This window comes from Melopsittacus undulatus, chromosome 13 (assembly GCF_012275295.1).
Source record: "Melopsittacus undulatus isolate bMelUnd1 chromosome 13, bMelUnd1.mat.Z, whole genome shotgun sequence".
Taxonomy (NCBI): Eukaryota; Metazoa; Chordata; class Aves; order Psittaciformes; family Psittaculidae; genus Melopsittacus; species Melopsittacus undulatus.
In genome coordinates, this window is record NC_047539.1 from 7142942 (window position 1) to 7156882 (window position 13941).

Here is a 13941-nt window from a genome sequence, read left to right on the forward strand (position 1 = left end):
ATAGAGATGTTCTGAAGACAACACTGACTGCTAACTCAAGGAGCCAACACGTCAAGAACAAATTCATGCAGTAAAGCACCTGAGCTTGGTTTCTGTACAACAGAAGCCAACTTACGAAGACCAGAGGCAAAAAATGCCCCCTAAACTCTAGCACCAGGACTTGCCTGGTTACCCAACAGCCAGCGGATGCTGAAGCAATGCAAAGGCTTGAAAGACAGAAAGACAGACAGAAAGACAGACAGAAAGACAGACAGAAAGACAGACAGAAAGACAGACAGAAACAGACAGAAAGACAGACAGAAAGACAGACAGAAAGAAAGACAGAAAGAAAGAAAGACAGACAGAAAGAAAGAAAGAAAGAAAGAAAGAAAGAACGAACGAACGAACGAACGAACGAACGAACAGGGCAGTTGGCCGGGCACACATCAGACCCACTGTGAGCAGTGGGGCTCCCAAAACTGCCCCCAGGCTTGTGACACACGGTGCTGTGCAGCACAGGCACACAACTGAGCCATCCCCCCAAAACCAAGCAGGAGCCCCAAATACTGGGAGTGCAGAACACATTAAACATCACATCACTGCCGTCCACTGCTGCTCAAAGGAAGCGGGGTGGACATTTCCCCTCCATCAGCCCTTAATGTGCTTCACAGAGCTCCACTTGAGGGTTTTTTTCCTAAGTTAGGAAGAAAAGACAGCAAAAACCCAGTGTAAAAATTCAATTATTTTCCCTGGCCGCAATCTGGGCTCCCAAATTGAAGCCCAAGCATATATTTTTCTGTAGAAAATTGTCATTTACAAATAAAGAATTGGCTAAAGCCGACTTGTAACTAAAGGATTTTGCAGGGCTGTCAAGAGCCCTCTGCCTGCCAGCATCTGATTTAAGATCAGGCCAAGCTTCTGTTGTCATACAAAAGGGGGAGGAAAGCAATTATTCCAAAGCAATATTTGAAATTATCATCATTTTTATATTTGACCAAGAAAGAAAGACAGAAAAGAGCTCCTTCTTTTAGAGGCAAGATTGAAGGTTAAGGAAGAAAGGAAAAAAAACCCCTACTTTGTTTCAATAGCTTCAGTCAAAGGAAATATTGGCAATGACAAGCAAATTCACAATATTTTAATGCCTTGAGATGTGTTGCGGGCTGGGAAATGGGTTCAGAAATCAGCTCTTTGGTACAAAAGCGAAGCACAAAATTAAGCTCGCTTTTACAATCTGCCTGTTCCTGCAGAGACGGCTCGACTGCCTTGGTACATGTCCTCCCCTCAGCAAAGGAACACAAGTAACGTGCAGCCTGGGCAGTTCTCCCATCCCGACATGCCTCAACAGGAGGATTCACTGCCTTCCCTTCACCCACAGCACAAGGTAACAAGCACCCCAGACCCAACATGGGCTCAGCCCCATCTGACTCAACCATGGAGTCCTCTTCTCACCCCATCAGCCCAGGAGACATGGCCAAGACACACGCATGGGATTGAAAACCAGCTTTCTACCCCTATGGATCTGGATCTCACCACGGTGCCGTGGGGCTGCCCACAGCCAGCGGTGAGACCAGCACCGTGCTCAGCTCGGATGGAGCCCAGGACAGCCAGGACAGCCCCAGCCGAGCAGAGGAGCTGCTGGTGGTGCTGGAAGCCCCCGTGCTGTCCCCAGCACCAATGGCAGGTAACTGCTGCACGCTGCTGACTTGTCCGTGCTGGTACAGCCTCAACACGCTGCAGTTATTAGATGACTGCGGTGGGACTGGGACCAACTGGAAACAAAGTCCTGCTCCAACCTGCAAATCCTCCTTTGCCAGCCCAGCAGAGGAGCAAGAGGCAGTGCTTCACTGGGGTGAACACCGTAGAGCTCCCACAGAGCCCTGCACCAGACCCACAGCTCGGAGCCTCGCAGCACAGTCTAATACCAAAGGTTTGCCAACACGTTGGCCGAACGCGAGAGAGCATTCAAGACACAGTACAAATACCCAGAAGTATTCCCTAACTCCAGGATTTTACTGCACCTTCAGTGAGGTCAAGTCAATGAATCACCAATAACAGGTTTTAAAGCAGCTCTGCTCTGCAGCCAGGCTGAGAGAGCTGGGCTGGGGCAGCCTGGAGAAGAGAAGGCTCCTGAAGGGGAGACCTGAGAGCAGCTACTAAAGGGGCTACAAGAACCCTGGAGAGGGGCTTTGGACAAGGGATGTAGGGACAGGACAAGAGGAATGGCTTTAACCTGCCCAAGGGGAGACTGAGATTAGATATTAGGAAGAAATAACCATTAAAGATGACAAATGATCAGAGGCACAAGGAGCTGAGCCAACCGAGGAGTTTCTCTTCTAAACACCGAAGTTTTTTTAAAATCAAAGTTTCTCATTTGGCTCAGAAAATAAATCAGCATGTCTATAACAAAAAACCCATAAGAACAGAAAAACATTTATGCATATATCTAAGGAAAACACATATTCTAATTATTTTATTATAACCTATGGGTCCCGGCCTGCAGTCCCCCAGTGAAAGCCCAGTGAGGAGCCTCATCTATCCCTGCGAGTTAATTTAGGATCTGCTTTCTGGAGGTCATTTGCCGTGGGGGGGCTCCCACAAACAGCAAAAGGATTCAGTTCCCCGCAGTGATTTGGGGTTCAAGCCCCTCAGAGAGCAGCTCCATCTGTTCCTTGCCTCGGGTGGAACAGCAGCGTCTGGGCAATGGGAAGTGATCTGTGTGAATCAATCACAAGCCCATGTTTTATGAATGACTCTGAGAGGTCTGGGTCGCACCAAAACCACACCACTTCCAGCTTCATGTCCTTGCTTGGAGTTTGCAGTGTAATTCACCCATCACTATCGCAGGGCTCTGCAAAAGCAGATCTTAGATGGGTTTGAAGCTTTTGTGTAGTGATTCAGTCTCTGTCTCGCTGCAGAAGGAATCGACAGGGGACAGTGAGATCTAAGGCTGGTTACAGAGTCCGTTAATTGTAAGTACCTGCAGAACTGCTTTGTTTGTGTGCTGTGCTGGGGTTGCAGTTAATCAAAACACATGGGACTACTGCTGTGAAGAGCCAGTCAAGGTGACAAGCTCTTCACTGCCTTGGCTTTTGAGAAACACATTCACCTCCGTGTTCTGAAGCTCAGCAGACGCTCCAGGTGGTGCAGAGGCAGGAAACCAGCACCCTGCTTTAGCAGGATGAGTCTTCTGATTTTATGCCACTTTCTGCAAGGTGAAGGCTGTAATTAAGATTGGACTGGGATGTATCAGGGGAATCTCTACCACAGGATGAAGACACAGTCTCTGGAAACACAAATCCTGCCCCAAACACGTCAATACACTCCAAATAATCCCAAACAGCTCCAGGAAAATGGAGGAACTGCAAAGTCAGAGCCTCTAGTTCCATTAACGTTCACATCCCCACATACTGAGGGACCAACTTAGCGGGATGTTCTCCAAGCCTCTACTTAAACCAGGAGCACTTCCTCCATGAGCAGGAGGCAGAAAGAGGCACTCAGGCAAAGGAACACACACGAGGCTCGGAGAACACCCTGGAAACCTGTGCAGGAGCTCGGCTCTGGGATGCACCCTCTGGAGTTCATTACAGCTTCGCATCCTCAACTGCTCCATGTGGTAGAAGTGGACCAGGGTACTAAGAGTGAACCCGCATCACAAATGCTGAAATTAGCATTAATGTCAGATTAAGGTAACTACACACACAGACCTGTTTTCCAGAGCACTTCCCTCTTCCCTGTGCAGCCCTGCGGATGTGTGGGTGCATGCGCATTCCAGCTTGCTCACCTAACCTGCAGCTTGACATTTCATCCTTTCTAACGGATCCGCCTTCTAAAGAGGTTTATAATTGGAAAAATCATCTTTGCTATAGATGCTAAACTGCATTATATACCCCATTGTGTTGTACAGTCAAACTACAGCATTACCTCTAATTAAAACCAACGATAACTCATGTAACAGGGGAAGTGATCTTGTTAACTAAATTACTGGGCTGCTTTGGCAGAGCACAAACCATAAGCAAGAATTTTCCAGGTTTTTTCCCTTTTGCCTCCAGGATCCTTGCAGGAAGTTCCAAAAAGCTATTAAACCTAAACTGAAACATGATGCAAAGCAACATGTGCAGAAAGCTGACATCCTTCCTGCACTCACCAAGAGAACACCCAGGATCCATCCCTGTCCCCAGGCGTTACTGTATGGTTGACAAATGATGGACGTGTTTTGCTGACCGTGTACCATCAGCTAAGCAAATATTAGACTCGAGCTCCCCAACAGCAAGAGGAACTCCTTCCTGTGCAAAGGCAGCAATGCTTTGCATGCCACATGTAACATGCCTAAGTATTCAAAATAGGATTTCAGCAAGACTTAACCAGTGCAAATACCTTGTGCCTGACCTCTGTGCAAGCTAATGCCATCCCCTGAGAACCAACTCAAGCTATAGGAAGGTATGCAGGAATGAAAGGGCTCTTTGATCCAGAGGAGCAGCACAGATTCCCAGCTGGCTAAATCAGTTCCCTTGACTGCTGTGGACAGTACAGATGGGTTGTATTCTCCGTATCCATCCATAAACAAAACCATTGCCTTTGTCCCTGTTTTGGCCGTCTCTGGTTTTGCTGTTACCTCTGGGAGGGTCAGGTTTGGGTTGGTGTTTGACTTTTCTCCCTCCATGACTATAGCATCAGCAGGAGGCACAACACACAAAGTGGTTTTTCGGTGATGGACTGAATTGGCAGCAATCACCGGAGCCATTCATGGAGTTTCACAAGCAAACCTGGCCTGGGTCCAGCACAGCCCTTCCTGCTCATCTCCCCAGCCATGACCAAACCGAACTCTCCTGTCTGTCCCCCTGGGAGGACCAGCCCTTCATTCACTCACAGGTACAGTTAACCAACAGCAGCCCATCACAGGCCACAGTCTACCCCTGGGCACAAGGGGGAGCATCCCACACCCTCCCCAAAGCACCCTGCAAGCCACCCCCTGCACCCTGGGCACAGCAATCCATTCACCAAGAGCTCCCTTCATGGCAGACCCAATCTCCTGAAAATCAGCCCCAGCTGAAAGAGCAGAACCTGGCTTCAAGCTTCTTATCAAAAGACACAGCAAAATCCACCCGAGCCAAACTGCAGAGAGCAGGAATAGAGCATAGCCCCCCAGCCCTGCTATAACCAGTTGTATCATAGCCCCCAGGGCTGCTCCCTTCCACCGTGCTCTAGTAGTTAACTCTTGTATGGGTGACAGAAGCAAGGCTAAGAGGCAGGACGAAGGGAACACAGAGGAACAGCTATTCCAGTCCCCCTGGTTGCTTGGTGAGAAAGGGAGCTCTCCACATCAGCTGAGTGCAGACAGCTCCTCTAAGGCCTGATTACTCCTCAGCTTAAAACCTGCATCAGTAAGGTTAAATTAGGATAATTCTTTCTAACTGAACACACCTCAGGACTACAGATGCAGAGCACTGCCCAAAGTGACTGTTCTACATTCTACACTGCCCATGTAATGCAGGGACAAAGGTCCCAATGGGAAGCAATTAAGACTCCAGTCCTAAATCTACAGGCTACTGGCAAAACTTCACCTTGTGCAGGCAAGAGGCAGAGATGGCTTTGTGCCCAGAGACAGCAGTATCTGATGGGGACACAAGCATTAAGTGAGCACTACAACGTTCATTGATTCCCCTGTTTATACTGTACCTTATTCTAGAAAGAACCATCATGTGCCATACCCAACCTGTGTCCTCCAATTGTGAAAGAACACGTTTGCAAGGGCATGCTCAAGGTCAATGTGGAGGAAGGCTCCAAAGACAGCTGACCACAAAGGCCCATGCTTGAAAAGCTGTGGTGCTACTCACCAGCCTCAAACTCTTCCCAAGGCTGAGCACCAAATGGCCCATGGAAGCTCAGACAAAGCCATGTCCAACCACAGGCTGCTGCGCACCAACCAGATGGGCTTCCCAAGCCCGTGAACCAAACATATGTGGTTCTACAGCTACAGTGGCCTTCATGGTGCTGGCAATGACCCTTTCTTTAAGCATGTGCTCCCAGAAAGGAGAAGGGAGAAATGCATTTGGAGGTTTGACGCAGCATTTAACAAAACCCGACAGCAGAGCCCAGTGCAGAGGCTGAGGCATCCTGGGGAGTTTATAAATTCTCCCAGCTCCAAGCACTGAGGTCACTCCAAAGAGAAGTTTATTGCCTCTACAGTGCAGAAAGCAGAACGTAATTTAAACACTTCTAAGTTAGTATCAACTAATTCCTCATGATAACCCTGTCAAATCAGTGATGAGAGCTCTCTGGTAAGATCCTAGATAATGTTCTGCTCAAGCAAGGAGAATTCACAGGAAGGGAAGAGAAACGCGTGAAGCAATTTACCTCCCTCCCAACGTACTCCAGATGATTTCTCTGAAAAGAACAAATGGAAAACTTTAACCCTTAGCCTTGATTAATTTCATCTACATAATATGGATGCACATGGCAATCAGTTACTGATGAGCAAGTTTTACTTCGTCTGCTGAGTCAAGCTAATGTCTATGCAACATGCGGCTTGGCTTCTTCACAAGGGTGATCTTCTCCTCTGATGCGAGACCACTGAAATCTTGCAAAATGCCCAGATTTGCCTATTGCTGCTGCTGAAACACTTCCACCATTCTCTGAAATGCTGCAGTTTCCTCTCTCCTCTTCCCCCCACACAAATGGGTTGGTGAATTGCAGGAATCACAGTACTCCTACCTTCACAAAAGAGAGATGTTTCCCTTGCCAGGGAGGGAACCCACCAGCCATTAGGAAAGCAACACAGTTATCGCTCTAAAGCGCATCAAATAACCCTTGACTAGGAATAAAAGGGCCCCTGAGGAGCAGCATCACAAGTGAAGAGTGGAAGCAAGACAACAGGAAACATTCCTACTTTTTTCCAAGGGAAGGCAGCACCGTGCAGCTACAAGAGCTTCCTTCCCTTGTGTGATGTTTGCTCACTTCTTGACCGTGGGGCAAGTCACTTCAGGTCTCCTTAGGGCTGATGTATCAAAGAGTCTGGGGAGAAGCTCAGCTGGAGTCCGCAGGGCTCAGCATTTAGGCACACATTTTAACCCGCATCATTTATGGAAGCCTCATTAGGTTGAGTACGTTGCACAATCAAGTGCAATGTGCCTTGATTTCCACAGAAAGAACAAAAATATCCCCCCACAGCTCAATGGAGCCCACGAGGCTTCACTCATGGAACATCCAACCTGCTGAAAGGCTCATTTGAAGATGCTGGAATAGTGCAAGACATCGTTAGTGACATTATTGTTACTAAAGGAAGAAGAAAAAGATATTGTTCCTAGCTAGGAAGGTCGCACCAAACTACCAAGCAAGAGATAAATCAGCCAAGGCCTCCACAAAAAGACATTATTTCTCCTTTAACCCAACATCTTAATGTGCAGGGCTTTTTTTTTATGCTGGGAATATATTTCTATAAATCCTCCTCTACAGAAAGCTTTGCTTTCAGAAGGGGGAAAGTAGCAGATAAAATATTACCCATCAAAATGAACTCAAGTCCCTAGTAACATAACTAAATGTGTAATGTTACAGATGTTTTATAGCCAGGATGTCGGATCCATTTACATCACTTTTACAAACCCCGGCAAGAAGTCTCTCCCAGCGCTGGGAACCACACTAACAGCTCCTGGACCAGTGTTGAGCCAAAGATGCTGTCAGGGAACAATAACAACAACAACTACCACCATAACTTGGAGGGCTCATTTCTTAGCCATGTGCCATCAAGACCGAGAGTAACAAGAGGATGCCAGGCTGAAAGAGGAGCTGGCATTGAGACACAGGGGCAAGAAAGGGGGTAAAGTGTGGGGAGGATCAATACAAACAACATGGAAGTAAGGACTGAGGGCAACTGGTAAACCCCTGAGAGCAAAGGAGAAAGAGCAGATATCTGCAAAGTTAATCCCTGCATCCACTCCCAGTGCAGTTTCCTTGTCCAGGCTCTGGGTCCCCCCAAGAGCACCAGCGAAGCAATCAAACCACCTCATTTATCCACAGCACGTTGAGCTCTGGTGCTCACACACTGCTGTTCATTAGAGAAAGGAAACCACTGACCCGCTGCCCTTCTGCAGCAGTAACCCCACTGAACCAAGATCCCTGGTTTCTACACCTACAAGTCCTGCTGAGACACAGCATGCGACCAACCCAACACTAGCAGAGGAGCAGGGATGGACCCTGCACCCACCGCAGGGCTGCCTCTTGCAGATCACCAGCCCATCACCCCCCCATCACCCCCCTGGGTGCACAAACAGCAATCACCACTGCAGCACATTGACAGCTACTGCACCACACACACACGCTGCCCAGGCTGAAGGCACACTCTGACTGACGTACAGTTGCACTTCCAAAGCCCATTAGCAAGTGGTACCCAACACTGAGAGATTTATTACCCAGAATGATAACTGCCTCATGCTGCTTTGTTTGTTAATTGTGACTAGCTCTGCCTTCAGAAGGGTAGGAGCCTAATAAATCAGTTATCTCCAGGAAGAATATATTTAAAGCTGTTAACATTGTAAGCCCAAGTACTTGGCAAGAGATTCTGTGCAAACGGATGTGTTTATACATTAGCATTTGGATGGCAGAACACACCGAGTGACTCAGCACCCGGGCTTTAATGAGACCATCTCCAAGCAAGACCTTGTTGGGTTCAGGCAGACTTTACCCACCAGACCAAGTCAGCTCCTGCACTGCAACCATGGTCTGACTGATCCTCGGGATGGCCTCATCACAGCTTCCTCTCTGCAAAGGGAGGATGTGGAGGGAAGAAACACACCATGTGGAAGGGGAAGCTCCAGGACAGGAGGCAGGGAGCCAGCAAACCACACCAGAGCTCACAGACTCTGCTCCCTGGCAGCCAAGCATGCAAATGATCTGAACATCTGGGCAACACCTCCACTGTGAGCCTGGCCCTCCAGTGAGATCAGCAAGAACAAAGTCCCTGCAGATCAGGACAGCAAAACCGCAGGCACTTTTGCCCTGTGCCTCCCTCTCTGTTCTCAAACCCTAGGCTCCCCTTGTTCCAGCGCTCACAAAACTTGGCACAGGGAGTGGATTAAAAGAAAACTGTTGTCATTTTGACAGTCCTGTCATCTCCTTCCCCCCCTGGGGCTGCAAGAGCTGCAGAGCTCAAAGAAATCACTGAATTGTGGCATTTCGGTCACTGGCTTAAGCTTCCTACCTCCTGAAGGATCACAAAAGGGGATGCTGGTTCCCTCCTTCCCCCCAAGGCTCTATCCTGTGTAGGTGCCTTGCTGGCTCCCAGAGCAATGCCTGCTATGATGAAGGGACTCATTCTCACCTGATCTGTAATACCAAAAGGTCTCCAATACTAATTCTGTTACTGAAAATAAGCATTTGGCTGCAATCGCACTCCCTCCCCAGTATGAGAACTCTGCCAGTATCAAAGACTATCACAGTTCAATACACTTACAGACTTGAAAGTACCTACATCATTATAACACTGCCAAAAAGCTCACATTAAAAGGCCAAGTCACCGGGATGAGTGGATTTCCAGGTCGGCAGGACATGAAAAGCTGGGACAACTTCCCATGAACAGCCGCTTGTGTAGTTTGACTCAAGCCAAATCTGAAGGCCATTAACATGTGCCTCCTGCCTGGTATATGGGTACAGAGCTGAAGACCTCTGGAGCTATCTCCTGTAATGGGAGCTTAAACTCTATCGCAGGAGAAGAGGGACGCAGAGGATACGGTGCCAGAAGGGAAGCAGCAACTCCCTTCCCAGCAGGTCCCTCAGCTTCAAGTCCTAAAGTGCACACAGAGAGAAAGCCACTTTCATAGCATGGTGGGGGATTCCATTCCTCCCAAGGAACCACAGGGTCTGTGACCACACTGGGAATTTCAGTGTAAGATAGAAGCCCTGTGCCTGGACTCCCATAGCCAGACACAGGGCTGGAGACCATGCCAGCATTTGTCAGAAATAACCTATGAACCACGAGAGCATCTATAAGCTAAGTGTGCGGTGCTGTACATCAAAACAGTTCATACAGGTTAACAACAAAACCTTTCACAGAGGTTTACATCCCACCTCTCCAGCCTCCTATCTTTAAAATATTGTGAAGTATGTAAATGAGCTGTCCAGACTGAATTAATGCATGGGAAATGTTTTCCTTTTACACGAAGGCTTACAGCATCAGAATAAGGAGGTCATCATGAGCTGCACCCACAGCTGCATGCAGACAGCAGGACCAATTCCCTCCTGCCTTCCAAGAGAACTTACAACCCTAATGTAATACCCAAGAACTGCACAGACACCTTCCTTGCCTCTGTTTGATAGTGGTTTCCCATCCATTTTCATGAACCGGGCTCTGCCAGTCTTCCCAGCTCCAAAGTTCTGCCCTGCAGGCAAATAACGCTGCCAGCTGCGGCGAGGGTTTGATGGATCTTCTCCAGGAAGAAGGGGAGAGGAGAAAGCAAAGGGGCTGCGGGTTTGGAAATGTCAGGTTATACATTCAGCTCGGGTTCAGCAATCCTTCATCCATTGTTAAATCACAGACCACATGCTGAGAGTTAAAGACTTAGATAGGACTCCAGGGACTAATCGAGGAATGATTTCAGCTTCTAACTGTGCTCTAACCAGGCACTTAGGATGCAGAGCACAAGTTTGTGATACTATTGTACGCTGCATCAAAATGACTTTTTGAGACGTTTTTGCAAATAACTAATAAGGAAAAAAAAACCCCATCACCCTGAGTTAACACAATTCTTCCCCTCTGTCCCCCACCCCTTGTGTTCGCATCCGTGCCAAACAGCCTCTGCCTTCAATTAGGTCTACTTTATGCGTGCACAAAGCCCCCAAAATATGAAAGGGCTTTTATGCAACACCAGACTATCTAATGTGCACATATTTTGCAAAAGACCACTTTTAAAACACCTAGTCACAGAGATTGGGGGAAAAAAGGCACTGCCTTCAATGAGAGAGAAAGGGGAAAAATCCCACAGAAAAGCTGCAAAAGAGACATTGAATGCATTCTTATATTAAGCAATCAAGTGCTGTCACACACTGAAAACACAAAGCTGGGGAAGCTGAAGTGGGCATGCACTAAGGGCCTTGCCATGGGACACACTTTTCAGCAGTACAGAAAGCGCTCCCTTATCAACAGGGCACAGCAAGAACCAGGATCTCTGCCTATTTAAAACAAACCCGGGGAAATAACTTCTCCTGACAGGCTGACAGCTGACATTCTTAACTGAAAAAGCTCTGTGCCAAGAATTATCAGGCCTGGCTTTTCTCTCCCTGATAGATGACAGAGCAAAAAACAACAACGGCCACACACATCTCATAAATCACAACTTTTATTGAATGCCTCGCCACATAATAGCAACAGTCAAACTGAATAAAGACGCTTTTCAGTGCTCATCTGTAAAGTACTGGGGGAGAAGAGAGATCATTTCCAGCACTAACAGCCTATCCCTGATAGAACAGGTATTAATATCAGGGTTGCTGTATTTCTTATGGAGCTACCTGAGGAGGTTGGAGGTGCTTCGAGTCTATGGGGTTTTAAGCAGCATGCAATAAAAGAATGCAGAGAAGAACAACAGAAATGAAATGAATGAGGGATAGAGGTAGGAGGAAAGACCAAAGGCTCTGAACAGGTAAGGAGCAGGAGTCCTGCTGCTGACAGTAGTGTCTGCACTGACAAATAAAACCTGGCCTCCAGGATAAAGCCAGTCCACAGAGACACAACCACTTGTTGCAGAAGCCACTGTCACGTGCTGGGTTTCTCCCTGTGCGGCACAGGGAATCTGCCTACAGACTTTTAGGAACAGAGGAGCCAGGTGAAGAGAGAGGATGTGCATGCGAGATGAGGAGAAAGCAAAGGTGGCAGCCCCAACCAGGGAAAATTAGCATCATCTCCCAAGTCAATTAACTGGGAGGAAGACTGAAAGTGACAGCGAAGGGAGTGGGACTGCAGATGAATGTAAGATGGAACACAAAAGGGGAATGGGGAAAGAAAAGGATCATTTCCTGAAACCGAAACATGTACCTGACAGGTCCCAATTTGAGAGCATCCCCTGACTGCAGCACCAACCTCAAAAGGCAAAGTCGAAGGATAATGTTTCTTTGGACATTATCCATCAGGGCATCTCCCAAGAGAAAAAGCTCACCAGGACCAGTGCTGTACCTCATAAAGCATTGATGACAACATGTCTCCATACCCCAAAAGGGAATTCCTGGGCACAAGAAGCTTAACTAACAGCCCTTTATAGAACAACATGGGCTAGAGCAGGTTAAATGGCTTTCTGACAGAGCCCTGTAGGCTTGGGGGGTTCTCAGGCTTGATGTTTTATGTTTTTCCAAGAGAAAAAAGTCATTATTTACAGGAAATTTAGTGTGAAAGTGACAACAAAAGAAAATCCTATAATGTTCTGAAGAAACAGAAGAGGATGACTGAAGTCTGCAACCAGCTGCAGATCAAACACCTGTCAGCTTTGGGATCTCCTCCTAGGAAATGCCCATTCCTGGAGCAGTTTTGCTCTTTGACAACAGCCTGACTTTCACAGTGTCTGCCTGTGATGGTGAAAGTACCTTTATCAGAAAGCACAAACACTGAGTTTGTTACCCAATGCACTGCTCCTCGAGGGACATCGAGGGTAAACCTGGTAAATGGATTAACCACCAGCAAAACCACCCTCCAACGTATGACACAGTGACAGCAGCAGTCTGCCCATCCTGGCCATGCCTCAGAGGACACATGACTGACAGCACTACCACCTACTCTGTTCATGTTTCAGCAGTCACCCCAGCCATCACCAGCAGAGCTGGGCTCCTGCTTCGGTCTCGGTGAATGACCACGATATGAACCTCAGGCTGCATTTCACAAACAGGATGCTACATCCATGAAACCCTATTGCATGCAGATGAAAACACTTTATATCCCTCTGCAATAAAACATGTGCTGTAACCTTCATGGCAAAGGGACTGTGCTTTGTGACTGGCTGAACCAAAGAGCACTTGGATTTGTTGAGTCACCTCCGACTGCATCAATTCCACCACCAGAGACTGGCTCCATTAAGCTAATGATAATAACAATAATAATATTGGGTTTATTATCTACTTTATCTGAAATAGTGAAATATCAATAGTACATTTCATCTAGATAGTTTAGAGGCACGTTTTGATTTCAAGAAAATCCTAAAACCTCATTTAAATCTCCCTTGTAATAGAAAATTTCTAATACAATCTTTCCAGCACATAAACCAAAGAAAGCAGAGGGACATTTGTCTATTAAATCAATTACAGAATTTCCCTTCACCCAAGCTAATTAAAAGTCCATGTGATCCATACCAATAACGGTACAGAGGCTCACAGCTGGTGCGTTCAAAGTCAAATAACAACGTAAGGATACAGGGAGCCTTGGTCTGCAACCCTACTGCCACCAGACAAAAATAGACACCCAGCTCCTGCTGAAATTCAAGTCAGTGCAAGCTGGACACCCAACTCCTTTGAAACTTTAAACTTGAGGGCAAGTCAGAGTGCCTCAGCCCATCAGACCAGAGCCCACAAATCCCACCACAACAGGAGCCCTGAGGACCCCAGGGCCAGTTTATGGAAGCAAGCAGGGTTCCAGGGCTCCCCAGGTCTTGTTTCTTTCCTGTATCAGCACGGAAGTGGCTGTAACACAAACAACCACAACGTATTTGCTGGTAAATGGAGGGTTGACAGAAGAGGCTGTTCAAGGCTTTGTAGGAACACCCAGAATCAGCTGAGACAGGGATCATTGAGGGTCCCCTGCTTCTCGTCAATCGGAAGCCCACAGGGGCACATCCCTTTGACATTTGCGAGGCTCTGGCACACTTCCTGAAACCCGAGCACTTGTGTTACAGTACCACAAGATCAATCAGGCTCCTAAACAAGTGCCAAGGTTACTTCAACGGGAGGAGGAAATGCAAGGCCAGGGGTGGCTGTGACAAAGGGGGTCAGCAGCAG

At 47.6% G+C, this 13941-nt stretch overlaps 1 protein-coding gene across 9 annotated transcripts in view; it reads right to left on the bottom strand.

Moving 5' to 3' along the window:
• MSI2 (musashi RNA binding protein 2) overlaps positions 1 to 13941 on the bottom strand; it is a 215433-nt gene that overhangs the window by 140952 nt on the left and 60540 nt on the right. The window lies entirely within an intron of this gene.